The 15,883-nt window shown below is 38.1% G+C and overlaps 1 protein-coding gene across 6 annotated transcripts in view; it reads left to right on the forward strand.

Moving 5' to 3' along the window:
- Fat3 (FAT atypical cadherin 3) overlaps window positions 1-15,883 on the forward strand; it is a 600,104-nt gene that overhangs the window by 273,707 nt on the left and 310,514 nt on the right. The window lies entirely within an intron of this gene.

Here is a 15,883-nt window from a genome sequence, read left to right on the forward strand (position 1 = left end):
TTCTGGATGGCATGGCCCTTCCTAATGGAAAGCTAAATTCTCCTGAATGGGTGGAAATGGCTGCTGGATGATGAGTTGATATTCATAAGTACCAGGCACAAAGCAGATAATGTAGCGAATGAGTATGTATGAAACTGTAAATCACCCTTGCTCCTTCTTTCAGCCATGAAAGGAGGCCTTGTCCTATAGAACATTAAATTGTGTTCATTTAATCCAACAAGTCCAGTAGAACAAATCGAGCTCATGCAGATTTATCACAGGGGGTTATTTAAATTCAGCAGTGACCTTTGCATCCATATGAATGTGCTTCAAATGAACAAGGACAAAGGGAACTTCTCTGCACTGCCTTTATGTCCTGGGGAGGCTGCTCCTTTCCTCATTTGATGGACTCTCAACTGTGGGATGGAGGCGGGGAGGTAGGGGTCTCTGTGGATGGAGACAGCTTGGTCAGGTTAGGCTATCCTGCAAGGGAGAGCCTGCTCCCCCCTAAGCTGGACTCTGGCTCTGCCTTCCTGTGGCTTGGTTTTGTTTACATGCTTGTTAATATATGTACCAATTTCAGAGTTTCTGAACCCCATACTATTGACATTTTAGGTTAGATAATTCTTTTTTTCTGTGAAATTGTCCTGTGAATTTTAAAATATTTAGCAGCATTCCTGTCCACTACAATGCTTGTCCCCTTCCCCCTAGTTGTAACAATAAAAATCTCTAAACATTTTTTTTTAATGTCTGGGGATATGGATTGCCTCTTTGAAAGTCACTGATCTAATATGAAATACTTCATAGAACCCCATTCCATATGGCCCTTGTGAAACTCCTATACAAAATAAATGACTAGCCATGGAGGCATAATAGTGTTGTTAACTTTAATAAAAGAAAGCGTGTGTGCATTATGCATGTGTATGCATACATATTAATATTAATAATAAAAATGAAATAAAATAAAAACAGGGAGAAATCCAAAGCTGCCTCTCACGTCCCTTTAACTTCAGACATTATGAGTACTTGAAATCAAATCCATTAGGAAAAGAGAGGACAAAACAATAACAAAACTTCAAGCATAATAAATGTGCATGAAGTTATCTCTTTCTCAGCTCTTAGTATTTGAAGAGGATTTGGCTGGCAACAAAATTCTCATCGGAATCTGTTTTGAGCAGCTTTCTCCAGAAAACAGCATGAAGAGATTATTTTGAGAGTTTCAGGGTTTATTCCCTTGAAATGCTTAAGCAGCTCCAAATCCTGTTCCTGCTTAATGTCAGCCTTCTGATGGATAAATATGTGGATTGTTTCATTCCTGGAATAAAGGTGGATGAAACACAGAGGGTGGGGGGAATCCTTTTGACCTCAATTTGGGATTCTGCAGTCATGTACCTAGATGAAGTCTCTGGAGGGCTTTAGCATTCTTAGGAACTGTGCAGGGCTCATTTACAATCTCCGGGGAACTGGTAGGTTTGCAAGGACTTATATCACTGTTCAGATTACCATCTTTGGATACATCATAGGATTTTGAAGACTTCAACTGAGTGTGAGCTGGTGAGACCATGTGTAGCAGGAAGAATTTGACCCCCAAATAAATTGACATTCTGAAGGACAGGGCTGCCAGTTAGGCAACAGCATGTGCTTTACTATGTCTGTGAGAAACAGATTTGGATATCCAAGTTAACACGGTTGTTAGTTGGAAAAGGAGTTTTAGGTACCATTTCTTTACAAAATTGAAATTGCAGGCAGGGATGAAGAGCTTTGGAGAAAAGAAGATAGAAATGAGCAGGCAGGAGCTAAATGATAAAAGTGTGGGAAAAATGATTCTGTACCTAGCTGGGAACCTGCCCTGGGTGGAGGTGGCTCTGGAACACTTAATGGAGCTGCAATGCATTGGTCACCCATGAGGCTAATGGCATTACTCCATCTTCCATGTTGTCCCTGTCCTGTTGACCCACAGAGAGGAGATGGAAAGGGGGGCTGGGCTCCTAGAGAGCCACCCTGTCTCTCCAGCTCAGCTGTGGGGGGAACTGCTATTGGAAATTACTGAGAATGATTTGGGAGGGTGATGGAGTCACATAAATAAAGCAGATGATGGAGTTGTATTTATGTATAAAAAAGAGATTGATTGAAGTCATAAATTTCTCTTTTATTTCTTCTATCTGGGCGTTATTTCCATAGCAGTAATTTACTGCATTGGTTTATTACTTTCTTCTGTTCTGAAAGAAACTGTGAATTTTAATTGAAACTACTGCCCGCCTCCCACCATTCTTGGATGCCATTGTCAGGGAGATACTCCCCAGCTGTGTGCCCCTCCCTCCTGGGTATGAAGGCAAAGTGGGAAGAAGAGCCCTAATCCAGAGCACCAATTACTCAGTGCCCAAGCCATGCTGGTGTGCTCACATGTTAGTGCATTTTATAATCACCACAATCATAGGGAAAAATTGAAGTTCTAGAGACATAGGTGGCTTGCCCAAAGTCACCAAGCTGCTCAATGCAGAGCTGGGCTTGATCTGATTAATCATCTTGATGCTAAAAACAAATGCTATTGAATTTGAAAAATAGGACTACTTGAACAGACCCATTAATGATCCCAGGACTTTGGAGGTCAGGGCAGTCTTTCAGGTGATTATGTGTACTCTTTGTTTTACAGGTGTGTTAGGAGTTGAATTAAATCAGCCAAAAAGATAGGTTAAAGTCCTAGCCTCTACTTCATACCTATGAATGTGACCTTTTTTGGGAAATTGTATCTTTTGTGGATGTTAAGTGAAAATGAATTCCTGTTAGAAAAAGGTGGGTCCTATCTCAATGACCAATGTCCTCAGAAGAGGAGAATTTGAACTGGAGGAAAGGCACTGAAAAGAAGAAAAAGTAACACAGTTTCCTCACCCCTTGTAAGATTCATTTATGAGTCCCTTTAACAAAAGGCAGGGAAAGCAAGAGAAAAGCATGCAAATTTATTTAACCCAAGTTTTTGTGACTGGAGAGTCTTCAGAAATGAAGATCCATAGACATAAGGAAAACTGTATATTTGTATCTTTAGTTTGGATGAAAATGGACAGTTGCATGGAAGAATACTGGACAGAAAGGCCATGACCTAGTGGTGATAAACTGCGGGGAACTTAGCAAGGCCTCTTGATTCAGATTCTTCTTGGCTGCTTAGTTCCTTTCTACCAGGAATGCACAGGATGCCTGTTTCATGAAGGTCTTAAAAAGACTAGAGGATGGGAGATCAAAAGGACTTTCCACTTCTGCAGTTTTCTCTGTTTCCTTGAATTACTTGAAATAGTATGCCCAGGGGTCACATTTTGGAGTGTTGCATTCTGAGCCCCAGCAACAGCCACATGAAGATGGAGGCAAAGACTAGAATTGGAGGCAAGAGATTGGAGTGATGGTGCCAAAAAGCAAGGAATACCAAGAATGGCAAGCAGTCACTAGAAACTAGGAAAAGACTAGGAAGGATTCTTTCCTGGAGCTGATACCCTGGTTTTGGCCCCCAGAACTGTATGAGAGTAAATTTCTGTTATTTAAGCAGCCTGGTTTGCAGTAGTTTGTGATGGCAGCCCAAGGAAGCTCCTACAAGGTGCATTTCAGGGCCCACTGACTTCCACCTCAGTATTCTGTTCATTAAACCAAATGCTCAGAATTTTAGCACCTTGTCACTACTTCTTCCTTAGCGTTAGCCAGATGATTTGTGCTTGCTGTTTGTTTCGCAGTACTAGTGATCTATTTGAGCTTGATAACTTCATAGAGTAGTTGTATAAGGGGAGAAGTTTGATAAGAGACCTGTATAGCATTGAATTACTACAGTCATTTCAGGACATGTGGAACATCCTCCATGGATGATGCTATCTCATCCTCTAGGGTGTTCATGCAAAAGGTGGCAAGGTCACACGGAAACTATTCTTGACCAGCATTCAGTGTGTGTCACAAAGTAGGATCTCACAAGAGTCTTGCTCATTCTGTCATTTCTCTGGAAGCACCTTTCCAAAAAAAAAATAAAAGCATTGAAGGTAGCTACAGTAACTGCAGGATGAAGTATAGTTTCATCATTGACCTTGAGAATTTAAAGTTCAGTTTTGTCATTTTCTGACATCTTTAAGCGACTTTGTTCTTAGCATCTTAACATTCTTATAAAATTATGAATGTTTTATTCACATTGAGGTAGATTATTCTAGGAAACCATATGGAACTCTAACAATAAAATTATAAAGCAAGCATGTGGTGAGTTATTTGGAACAGTCTCATTAATTTGTAGCAAAATGACACATTTATTTTACATTTTGCCACACATAGTCATAGTTAGGCTACATAGTAACCCTAGAAAGAAGCCACATGGAGTGGTATGTAAAAGCTTGCATTTGAATCCTGGCTCTACTACTTCTTAGCTATGTGATGTTGGGCAAATTACTCAACTTCTCAGAACTTAGTTTCCTCTATGAAAATGTAAATAATTGTAGTAAATAATGAATCTCCATTAAGATTAAATATGTTGACATATGTGAAGTACTTTAAAGAATACTTGTTATGTAGTAAACTCTAAATAAATGTTAAAAATATGTGCAAGTACATAGTTTGTTTTAGCTAATCTGGCCTTGTATCAGTGAGATATTGTATCAGTGAGACCTTTGGTGGTTGCTGTTTTCTAACTATGAATATGTAAAACACTTTACCTATAGGTTCATTTGGTTCCTTTTTGATTAAGACCATGTTGGCTTTCATATAGGTTGTCATCTAAATAAGCTGTGACTGACGAGTGAACTGTGATGGTTTGAAGGGGAGGTCATCTCTCAGGCCTGTAGAAACCTCTCTCCCTGTCTTAGACATTTCAATTTACCGATAATAATATAATATGATACCTTGAAAAGTGCACTAGTACAGGTACTTGAGTTATCCAGATTCTGTCCAGTCCCCACCACTAATTTCTCTTATAACATTGAGCACATTTGTTTCATGTCTATAGGCCTCAGAACTCTCAGAACTGACACTTTTCTGTGTTTCTTGCCCTTAGAGCCTCGAATATGCCCTTTAGTGCTAATATATACTTCTGCCATCAAAACTTGAAATGAGGTTGTCTTTATATAAGCAAAATGACCATAACATGCTCTGGAGGGCATGTCAGAAGAAAGGCTCAGGAAAGAAGAGCTATTCCCTAATGTGGCTTGTTACACAAATGTTAAAAACTAAAATGAGACTTTAGATTTGGTATTTATGGGGAGTTCAGTGAAAGGTATCTGCCTGTAGGTCACATTATCTCTGGCATTTTTCATTGAGTGATTTGCAAATTTGCCATCACTTTTCATCTTTCATTCATGAAATGTTTCGCATCATGACCTAAAATAAGATGTTATCCAGCATGTGCTTTGATTAAGCCCTGAATTTCATTTTTAATAGTTCTTAGATAAGTATTTACTGGGTTAAATTTTATCCATAGTGTTTCATGGGAAAATTTGCCAAAGTTATTGTTTAAAATGAATTATTCAATTTTAGACAACTCATATTTAATCTGTTAAACAAGACATGCGTGAAAAACAACCTGTCTTCTCAGAATTTCACCCTGTGAAATTCACCCTTTGTGCTCTTGAGAAGGACAAAATCCCTTTGGTTGGAAGTCTGTCTCATCCACATACTAACGATAGAGTAATGGGCAAGTTTCTTAAATTTTTATGACTTAGGTTCCCCATCATTAAAATGGTGAAAACTGAGTTGTTGTGAGACTTAAACAGGCTGGTATATTTTATAAAACACTTACCTTATCTGTGAATGTATAAAGTGGTATAAAATATTAATTATTATAGCTATTATTAGAAGCATCCAAAATTCTTGTCCTTCAAAAGAATTTGCTTATAAACAATTCTTTCTTGAAAATTGACGACAATCTGCCTTAAAAATTTACAATATATGCTACTATGCTTTCATGTTTTATGAGTGCCTACTGTATACCAGGTGCTGTACCAGACACAGAAGGCCCAAGAATGAATTAACAACAATGCTACTCTTTAAAAACTGACAGACAAGAATTCACCCTCAGCTGACAGTTATTGCTACTGTCATACAACTTCAAAATGAAGACATTAAGCAAATAATATTATGGGTTTTATGGGATTTTTTTTCCATCAATAATAAATGGTTATACTATTTATTGGTTGTTTTAGGAAGGAAAGCCTCTGAGAACATGAGTGAGGAGATGTAAAATAAATCCATCCCATTAGAAACAGACTATTACAGGCAGAAAATGTGGAGCCTTTGCCAATGCACCATTTTTAAATATGTTGCCATTGCAGATACTTCAGTTAAGCAAGACAAATCCAATTTTACCTCCCACCACTTAAGTAATCTCCTCCTTGTAAAATTTCCTATTTTATAAAGACATACTTCATCATGGCTGTATACATCCTAAATAGTTCATTTTTTACTTAGTTAAATTGTCTTCTGTCATAGTGAGAAATGCTTTCTTCTGAAGAAATGGTGTTCATGTGCAGGAAATAGGAATATTTATTAAAATGGTTTATTAGGAAACTAGATTTAGACATATTTCTACAATTTTAGTATTTAAGTATTTTTATTGCCCAATGAAATGACTATAGTGTAAAGCAGTCTGTGATAATCAGAGGCTCCAAATTCTCACTTTTACACTTAATTAAATGTAGTTGGTGGATATATTTTTGCATGCACATACTTAGAAATATCCGTGATGTTTTGAATAGATCTCTATCAATGCTTTTGCTGGGTTGTAATAGCTAGTAAATGACTTAAATTATTTTGTGCTTTCATCCTATTCTGATTTAATAAGCCTTTATGAATTTAGGATGCTATACATAGTTGTGGGGAGAATACAAAGAAATAGGAAACTTGTCAGGCTTAAAAGAGCAAATGGGCTGTTTACAAGGCAAAACTCCCTTAAAATAAAGGAGAAAACTGTGTTTGAGGGTGAATTCTAAGTTTGTAACTGTATCTCATCTTCAAATTTTAGTCTTATCTAGTATATCCCAAGACAGAGAAATTATATGTTAGAGGTTTTCCAGATAATTGGAGTTGAACACTTTGAATTCCAAAACAAATAAGCAGAAAAAGAGTGTATATTTCTGGACCCTTTCAAAAGTGTATCAAATGGGTCTTCCAATTTTTCAGACATAAGCTACTGAATGGAGTGATGGAAGCAGGGCGGGCTTCTTGGACTTATATACTCAGTTATATAGGGCCCCATGCTATGAAGGGGAACACACTCTGCTGTCACTGTCGGAAATTCTTCATAATTTTTGATCAAGGGGTTTTGCATTTTCATTTTGAACTGGGTCCTGCAAATTATGAACCCCATCATGGATTTAAGGTGTTCATTTGGACTGTTAATTATTGTCTGGGACCATCTGATGCACGAATATCTGTGCTTCCTCCCTTGAGCCCTGCCAGCATTCACTTGGTTCTCAGTATGCCTCTCTCTTCTAGGACTCTGCCTCCTCATTTTCTGCTTCTCATCTGCCGAGACATCATATAAATAAGGTATTGGAATAGTAAGTAGGCTGCGAATCACTAGGCTCTAAAAGGGTCACCTTGAAGACTCCTCCCACGGAGTACAAGTTGCAGCCCAGTCAGTGGACAGGCTTTGCAGCATCTAATTCTGGGATCAAGGGCTGTTGCATCACTGATTGCAGTGGTGAAGAGGCTCTCTGGATGGAAACACCAGGTGGGACCATACAGTTCTGGACCATTTCCATGGAAGGAAAAATTGTCACAAATAATCTATTTTAAAGCCTGCTGTTTTAGAAATCCTAGAAAGTAAGATGAGGTTTCTATTAATGAGACTCAAGTTGCATAAATCTTATAAATTATACAGATTTAACTGTTGACTATATAGAACCTATTAGATTACAATAATTTCTGTGTCTTTGGATTGTTCACCCACCTTCAATGCACTCTAGTGCTCTTGGTTGGTACCCTCTTACCCCAGTGTGAGCATGGTATATCTTTTTGACATAAGTTCTAGTTTGTTTAGCTTTCCACATAAGTACACAACTGCATTTTTCATTGTCTACATAGACTCCTACCAGCCAAATGAAACTTGTGAGTTTCTCTGTGTGGTGATTTTTAATTTTCTTCTGGTGCATTTTTCTAGTTTCCAGTATCTAGTCTGTAGCAAAAAGAAAGCAAAACCAAAGAAATATTCCATTGTTACTTTTTAGGCTACTCACTGTGTAGAAATTGTGCTGCCATTTATATTATAAAGAAATAAATTTCTTTAGACTGGCGAAAGTTCATTTGTCCATTAATTCATCTATGTATTCATTCATTATTTCTTTAAATATCTGGTGTTATTTATTGAGCATCTACTGGGCTCTAGGCCTTTACCAACGAGATATAGATCACTCTGTAAAAGCCAGACTGTTAGCAGGTCAGACTTTGCATATGTGGTCAGAACCTTATCATCTACCAGGAAAGCTCTTTGTTTTTGTGGTAGACACTAGGGAAAGAATAAGACAATGATTATCCATCGAGATGTCAGGAGACACAAAGCAGATGTTGTAAGGGAATGCTGAATGAGTGAATGAATACATATTGCTGATAATAGATATCACTAATATTTTACCAGGATACCTGAACTCATCTCTGTAGCAAATGGCTCTAAACCCTTTCTGAAATATAATCATAACTGAAATTCTCCTAATTGCTTTTGTTTAAATTTCCACTTGACATTTGAACTATTTTCAAAATATCATCTCTGGATTCACTTTGTCTCTTATGAATTGAAAGAAATTTTATATTGACACAATTTCTAAGACTTCAGAATGTGCATACTACTAGAGATTTCATAAGCGTTCATGAAGGAAAATTAAGAAGTCATTAGTCTCTTTTTAAATCAGTTTATCCTAGGATACTGAAGTGCTTTGGGAATTATAGCATCAATTGTGTGCCAGGTTTTAACATTAATTGAAATGGTTAAAGACTTGGGCATGGTTAAAACAATGTCACAATGCCCTTCTACCTCTGGGATGCTGTCATTCTGTTATGCTTGATTTTAATATGATTTGATATATGTGTGGGGGGAAGCAGATAATTATTTGGAGAATGCATTTTACTTTCATAAATAGGAGTAATACGAGAGTTGGTCTTTGCTAATACAAATCATAACAATAATTGCTGTCATAATTGTAATTCATGTGGTGCTTCACATTATTAGAGCATTCACATTCTTTATCTCTTCTAGGTTAGTAATAACCTGCTTTACAAAATCAAAGTCTAACTAGGGAACCTATAGAAAAGTTCTCTAGAATTAGAATTTCATATCTCAGAAACAAGACAGATCTAGGTGACCCTGTTTAGATTCTTAGTTTTTGAAGAAGGTCAGCTCTTCATTATATTGATAGTTAAATAAAAGGGTGGGGGATAAAAGAAGAGACAGATGTTCATAAACTTCACTATGAACAACAAATTAAAAACTGTGAGTTATATACCTTATGGGTTAGGTCTGTCATCATCTCATCATAAATAAACTAAATTCAGTGTTTTCTGGCCTTTAATGAGCTGATGGTGCTGTTCTTCCTTAATTAGGAATTACTTAATTTAATAATCATGTATGAAAAATCAGCCCCAACTCAGATACTATGCTAGGCCCTGGCAGCACAAACTGAGAACACATTGTTCCCAAGATACACAGGGTCTGTCAGCACACTTCCCACTGGCTTTTGTTATAATTTTATGGCAACTTCATTTTTAAGGATCTATACTGAACAATGGATCTTTCCCCTTTCCACCTTTAATTTCCTTTGCATCCTAGGTTCTTTATCAAGACAAGAATAACTATGAGCTAACATTTCTGTGCACTAGGGGAGTTACTCTTGTGTGAATCCTGTGTTCATCCCTTTTATGGAGCAAGAGTCCTAGACGGTTCTGTTTGGGGACATGCAGTACCCAATGAAACATTAAAATATTCAGACTTCTTAAAAGATGCTGACGAGGAAAATGTAGCTTTTCAAGATAAATGTAGAACTACCAGTTTGTTGTAACTGCCAATCAAATGTGCACTGGGACACACTGTGTTCATCCTCTCCTGCCCAAGATGTAAATTGTGCTGTGAAAGCCAGACTTTTATGCTAACCCAGACTTAGCATAGGTGCTCAGAGCCCTATCACCTACCAGGAATTCTCTTTGTTTTGTGGTACTGGGGATCAAAACCAGGAGCACTGCACCATTAAACTATATCCCATTAAGCCGTGAGTCTCCTGCCTCAAATTCCCCAGTCACTGGGATTACAGGTGTGAGCCACCACACCTGGACAGGAAAGCTCTTAGGATGGAGACTTCAGGTGCTTCCAGGTACACAAGAGGGCATGAAAACAGAGAGAAAACTAGGCACAGTTTTTGTTTTTCCCACTGTCCTGGGTTGTTTGGGAATTTGCCCTGCCAATCATCTATTTCAAGGCCGGCACTTTTTCTTCTCTGCAGCCGTAAATGTTTCATACTATGTACCTAAACCAGCCATCTGTGGATGTGTTGCTACCTAGCAAATAACCTTTCCATCTTGAGAGCCTAACTTACAGTTGAATGAGACTGAGCATTTCTAAGATGAAGTGTCAATCCTGGAAATTTAGGGAAATTGTTATTTTTTTCCAACTCTTCTCTCCACATGCTTGTTAGATTTTTTTTTTTCCTATACGTTGTTTATCATAACTTTTCCCTGTGGTTGAAGATAACAGATTTTTGCTTTTAATTCAAGAAATGCCTTCTGCTGTAATGTTTTGCAACATGATATTTTCCAACTATCAAGGGAGTGTGTGTTGTCTGATTGTATTTTTTGCATGTGAAACGGTGGGAATGGTGATAATACCCTGCAGTGTAAGAAGCCTCTGCCCTTCCATCCCTGTCAGTGTGTTTAAGGGAATGTAAAGGACTTTTTTTTTTTTTTGTCATTGTAATTTAAATTCAGAAGGAGCCTATTTGTATGGTAATCATAAGCTAAGGAAAACAGTGTTTCATTTCTCTTTGGGATTTGTTTTCTGACATCTTCACATTCTCCAGTTCTTTAACCCGGCAACAGCATATTAACAGCAGTTCATACTCTATTTTAACATGTAGAACAGTACCCAGAAGATTAATACATGATGAGGAGAAAGAAGGAAGGAGGGAGGTTGAGGCCATAATTAATTTTGCCTTTATATTCTGTGTGCTGGTGTTTTCTGATTGCAACTGAAATTACAGTCGCCTCAGAGTTTTTACTATCAAAAAAAAATGATGGTATACAGTGAAGCACAAATAATATTGCCCTTTTAAAGATTAAGGTTCCAACGTGGGGATACAAATGATATTCTCATTGTTAGGGTCTGTTATTTTTCAAAGAGGCTGTTTTACAGAGAGGGGGAAACAGGGTAATTTTCTTTCTGTAAGCACAGTCAGGAAAGGCTTCCTTAGCTGGTTGCTCTTCTGGCTTGCCCTGAACAGAAGATAGGTAATTAAAAAGACTTCTCTCCCAATTCAGGTGATTACTGCATATTCTTGTCTTAAATGAGAGAATTGTGAGACTCAGGGTTATATCTTCAATCACACAAATGACACTTTCTTTTTTTCACAAAACAATCTAAATTAGATTCATTTCTGCCAATGATCCTATTAGATGAGGTGATTCTTTTAATACCTGAGTTCCCTTTGGAGCAGGGCTTTTATACTAAGGTGCCTGCCCTGGCAGGTAGGTAATGCTGGGATTGACATGTTGCTGATAAGAAAGCCTCTCCCCCAGGGTGCACAGGCATTGGCTATGTCTGCTGGAAGCTTTGCTGTAAACCAGTACAAGTGACCAAATGGACAGTCCCCCCGCCATCCAAAAAGGGGGAACACCTTTTTAATCCCAAAGATGACTGAGTCCAAAACATCACACTGAGGCAACCAAATTTCCTTTTTCAAGAGATGGTGTAAAGCACTATTTTCATGTGAAATCCCCTGATAGTTATACGTAGTAGTTCAAATCTGAAAAAAAGCAATCTTTTTGTCTGCCAAGCAAAACATGCGTTAGCATCCCAGGTCCTGGATGAAACAGAGAACAAAGAGAAACACATGTAGCAAGTATAATGTGGTAAAATTAATAAACTACGCTAACAAAACTGTTGATAAAATATATTCCGCTGGGTTCAGTGGATAGCACACACCTATAATCCCTATGGCTTGGGAAGATGAGGCAGGAGGATCACAAATTCAAAGCTAGCCTCAGCAAAAGAAAGGTGCTAAGCAACTCAGTAAGACCCTATCTCTAAATAAAATACAAAATAGAGCTGGAGATGTGGCTCAGTGGTCAAGTGCCCCTAAGCTAAATTCCCAGTACCAAACACACACACACACACACACACACACACACACACACACACACACACATACACACACATTCCATCCTCTGACTCTGAGAAATAGCCAAGTCTGAAAGAACAGGATTGAGATTATCTTGAAGTCCTCCTTGAGCCAGAATGTAGTAGAGTGGACAAAACTTATGCTGCCTAGCCCTGCTCCTCTCTGACTTTTCATCCCCTGGCTCTGCTCCAGTTGAATGTGTGTGACACCTCTGGACACATGTGCAAGCTCTGCTTTCTCCCTGTAGAAAACTTCTGCTTGTCCAGCCATCAGCCCTGGGCACTGGGGAGGCCTGTCCTGCCCCTGGTGAGAATGGATCCAGTGAAGAGATGCTGGAAACAAACTAGGTGGTCTTTTGGGTAGAGCAGTCTAATGCCTCTGGACTCAAGCTTGGTATAGACTTTTTACTTAGAAGGTGTTTGGAAGGTCAGGCAGAGGTTCCTGGTGGGTACCTCTCTTTGGATGCTTAGGTTCCTAGCCCTGCAGGGAGATACATGGTAAAGGAGGGCCAGAGATGTCTTCTGCCTTGTATGGCAAGGGCAGCAGCCTTGGTGACTGAAATCTAAAGGCAGCATTGGTTAGAACCCTTCATTTTTAGAATATATATTTTCCAAGTGAGATCTTAGAGGTCATTTTATTAATCCAAAGGCCACAATTTACAGTCATGATCTTGAATTATTAAAAGCAATACACTTTTCTACAGAATCCCAGGCTTTTTAAACATATCTGAATTTACTCCCTAATCTAGTTGCTTACTGGGTTGCTTACCCAGAGCCTTGCTTTGCTCCTCTGGAAAATGGGGATGAAGTGGATTTTATTCTGTCATATCAGGGCTTTTCCTGCCCATTTTGAGGTTGAGGCATGGATGCTGGATCATTCTTCCTCAGGGAATGTTGATCCCATCTAACTCTATCTGCCAAGTTTGCAAGCTTAGGCTTTTCTAGTGAAATACATAGACATCCTTAGGCTGCCTTTTCAGTTCTTGAGTTATCTATTTCTCTTTCCATAAGAAAAACAGCAACAGAGAAAGGAAAATGGCAGAATAATGTTGTTTACACAAGAAAAAGGTCATATCTCTTTACTGAATCTGATGGTGATAACTTCTCAAATTTTAGGGTTGCTGTAACCATTTTCAAACCTGTAAGTAATTTTTAAAATTAGTTTGTGCAAAAGACTCAGCTCCTAGATTCTTGTCTAAGTTTCCCTGGAAACCTACAGTGTAGCTTTCATGAATCACCTCACTACAGATCTTTTAAAACAAGGCTTTTTGTTTTTGTTTTTATGAAGGAAAAAAAGAAGACAGGGAGGAAAATTTCACCTACTAAGAGAAAAATATTTTAGACACAATTTAAATTAAAGTCTATCTTCAATTATAAGACCATTTTGTGGAGTTTAAGGTTTAATAATGAGGTTAGAGAAGTTGGCATTTGCAGTTTTAACTGGCCAACCACAGTGACCATTGAAGGTTGGCATGGAGCTTGTCTTCTCTTCTGTTTAGGATACCAAGTCAGTTGTTCAAAAGAGAAAGTCTGGTTAATTACCCTGTAGAGATCATAATGCTAATTGTCTGATTCTAAGTCTTTTTCAGCCTGAAAACCTCATTATAAAGTACTTCTTTTATGTGCAGAATAGTGCTAAATGTATAAAGATGTCATAATTGCCCTTCATCTGGGAAAGGTAATGCATAATATTGGATACCCATTTCTTCATGGACTCCCTCTCATTTTTCATGTCTCAGCCATTGTCTCCATACCACGACATTTTCACTGGGGACAAGCCATAACCCATGCTTTTGGTACAAGTAGGAAGAGAATTGTTTATTATCGTTGTAATATTGATTATGATATTATTGAAATATCAGGATATGTCAAACCAGGAAACATGTTCAAAACGTTTTCTGCTCCTGTCACCACGGAGGAGCCTTTTGCTTTTGCAGTGTTGAAGAACAGGGCTTTATTTTTCACTCACCATCAGTCTGTCATCGAAGTCTCATTCTCTCTTCATCGGTTACATGGCCCCAATTAACTGGAAGATGGATTATGTAGTGGGACTCAGATGATGTAGAAGAAGATATATGAGACTGTTATGACTGGCATTTAGTGAAGGTATAGGATGATGATGGTAACAAATCATACTTCAGTATATCTTTTCCAAGCATACTTAACACCCATTATCTTATACTCATAACACACACTCATAATAAAACACTCAAGTGTGTAGTATTACATGATGACTTCCCATTTGTCATTGAAGAAGCTGAAGTTCAGACATCTAACTTATCAGAATTACTTAACTAATAAATAGCAGGATTGGGATTCAAGGCCAGATTCATTGGCTCAAAATCCTGTGTTTTTGTCCAATACATCATGGACAGATAAATAAATGAATGATAGCTAACCTTTTCTAGTAATCGGAACTGTTTTACACAAATAGTGTCATGACATTTCATTTCATTTCATTCCAACAAGACAGAAGGAGGGTATCATGATTTGCTGCACTTGATAGACAGGGACACTGAGGCACAGAGAGTTTTAGAAATGGCCTCAAATCACACAGCTTGTAAGTGCAAAAATTGGGATTAATCCCAGTTCAGATTTACTCTGGAGCTTCTAGAGTGCTATGAAGCCTTTTGACTAATAGCCAGGTTTTGTTTTTAAAGCCCTTCATATGCTGTTTAACAGATAATGCTGAGGAATTAAGCCAAAAAATAGATGAAGCATTGTCTATGTTTGAGTTTTCTAAATAAATATTTCCCAAAGGAGCATTTTTTTTCCAGTTGCATGAGATATTGTGTACTGTGTTATCACCCAGCTGAAATGAATAGATCACCAACCAAAAGGAAAGAGTCAGCAAACTGCTTGCTGAGGTTTCTTAGTGTTCAATGATTAGAGAGGATAATTATTAATATTATTCTACGATTTACTTTTCAGAGGCTACTATCCCCATCTGCCAACGTAAATATATGTCTTGACTGAAAAATCAGTGTCTTTTCCAGGGAAATTTTCATGGTTGTCTTCTTTCTAAAGTCATTCCTTGTGACTTTGCTGCATTAGGCAGTGATGACCACTGGGAATATTGGCCAAATCCTCTTCCCTGCTGACCTGAGTACCCTCTCTGCAGAGTCCCTGCTAAGATAGAAATTCATAAACAATAGGTGGCCATTGCCAGCAATTGGAACACAGCAGTCCTAGTCCTTGGCAGCAATTGGCAAGTGATTACCCAAATCCCCTGCCAAGAGAAAGCCACGACTTTTGGAATTACCTTGTTCCTTTCACCTGGTTGGCACATTTCTGTCTTTAGAAAAGAAAAATAAATAAATAAATAAATAAAGCTTTGTGTGTGAAAGTGTCTTTACAGCTTTCAGGCCGAAACTGTCTTGGCATGGTATATTTGAAGGCACAATGAGTGCTTTTCCATGTTGAAATGCAGTTATTTCCCTGAGTATGAGATTTGACGGAAAGTCTCCTTTCACTTATTGGCATCTGAGCTGAAATTTATATAGATTGTGTAAGTGTGTCAGCACTTGATATATCAATATGTTGAGTGATAAACTGTTATGGTTTAGATGTGAGGTG

Source organism: Ictidomys tridecemlineatus, chromosome 4, assembly GCF_052094955.1.
Source record: "Ictidomys tridecemlineatus isolate mIctTri1 chromosome 4, mIctTri1.hap1, whole genome shotgun sequence".
Lineage (NCBI taxonomy): Eukaryota > Metazoa > Chordata > Mammalia > Rodentia > Sciuridae > Ictidomys > Ictidomys tridecemlineatus.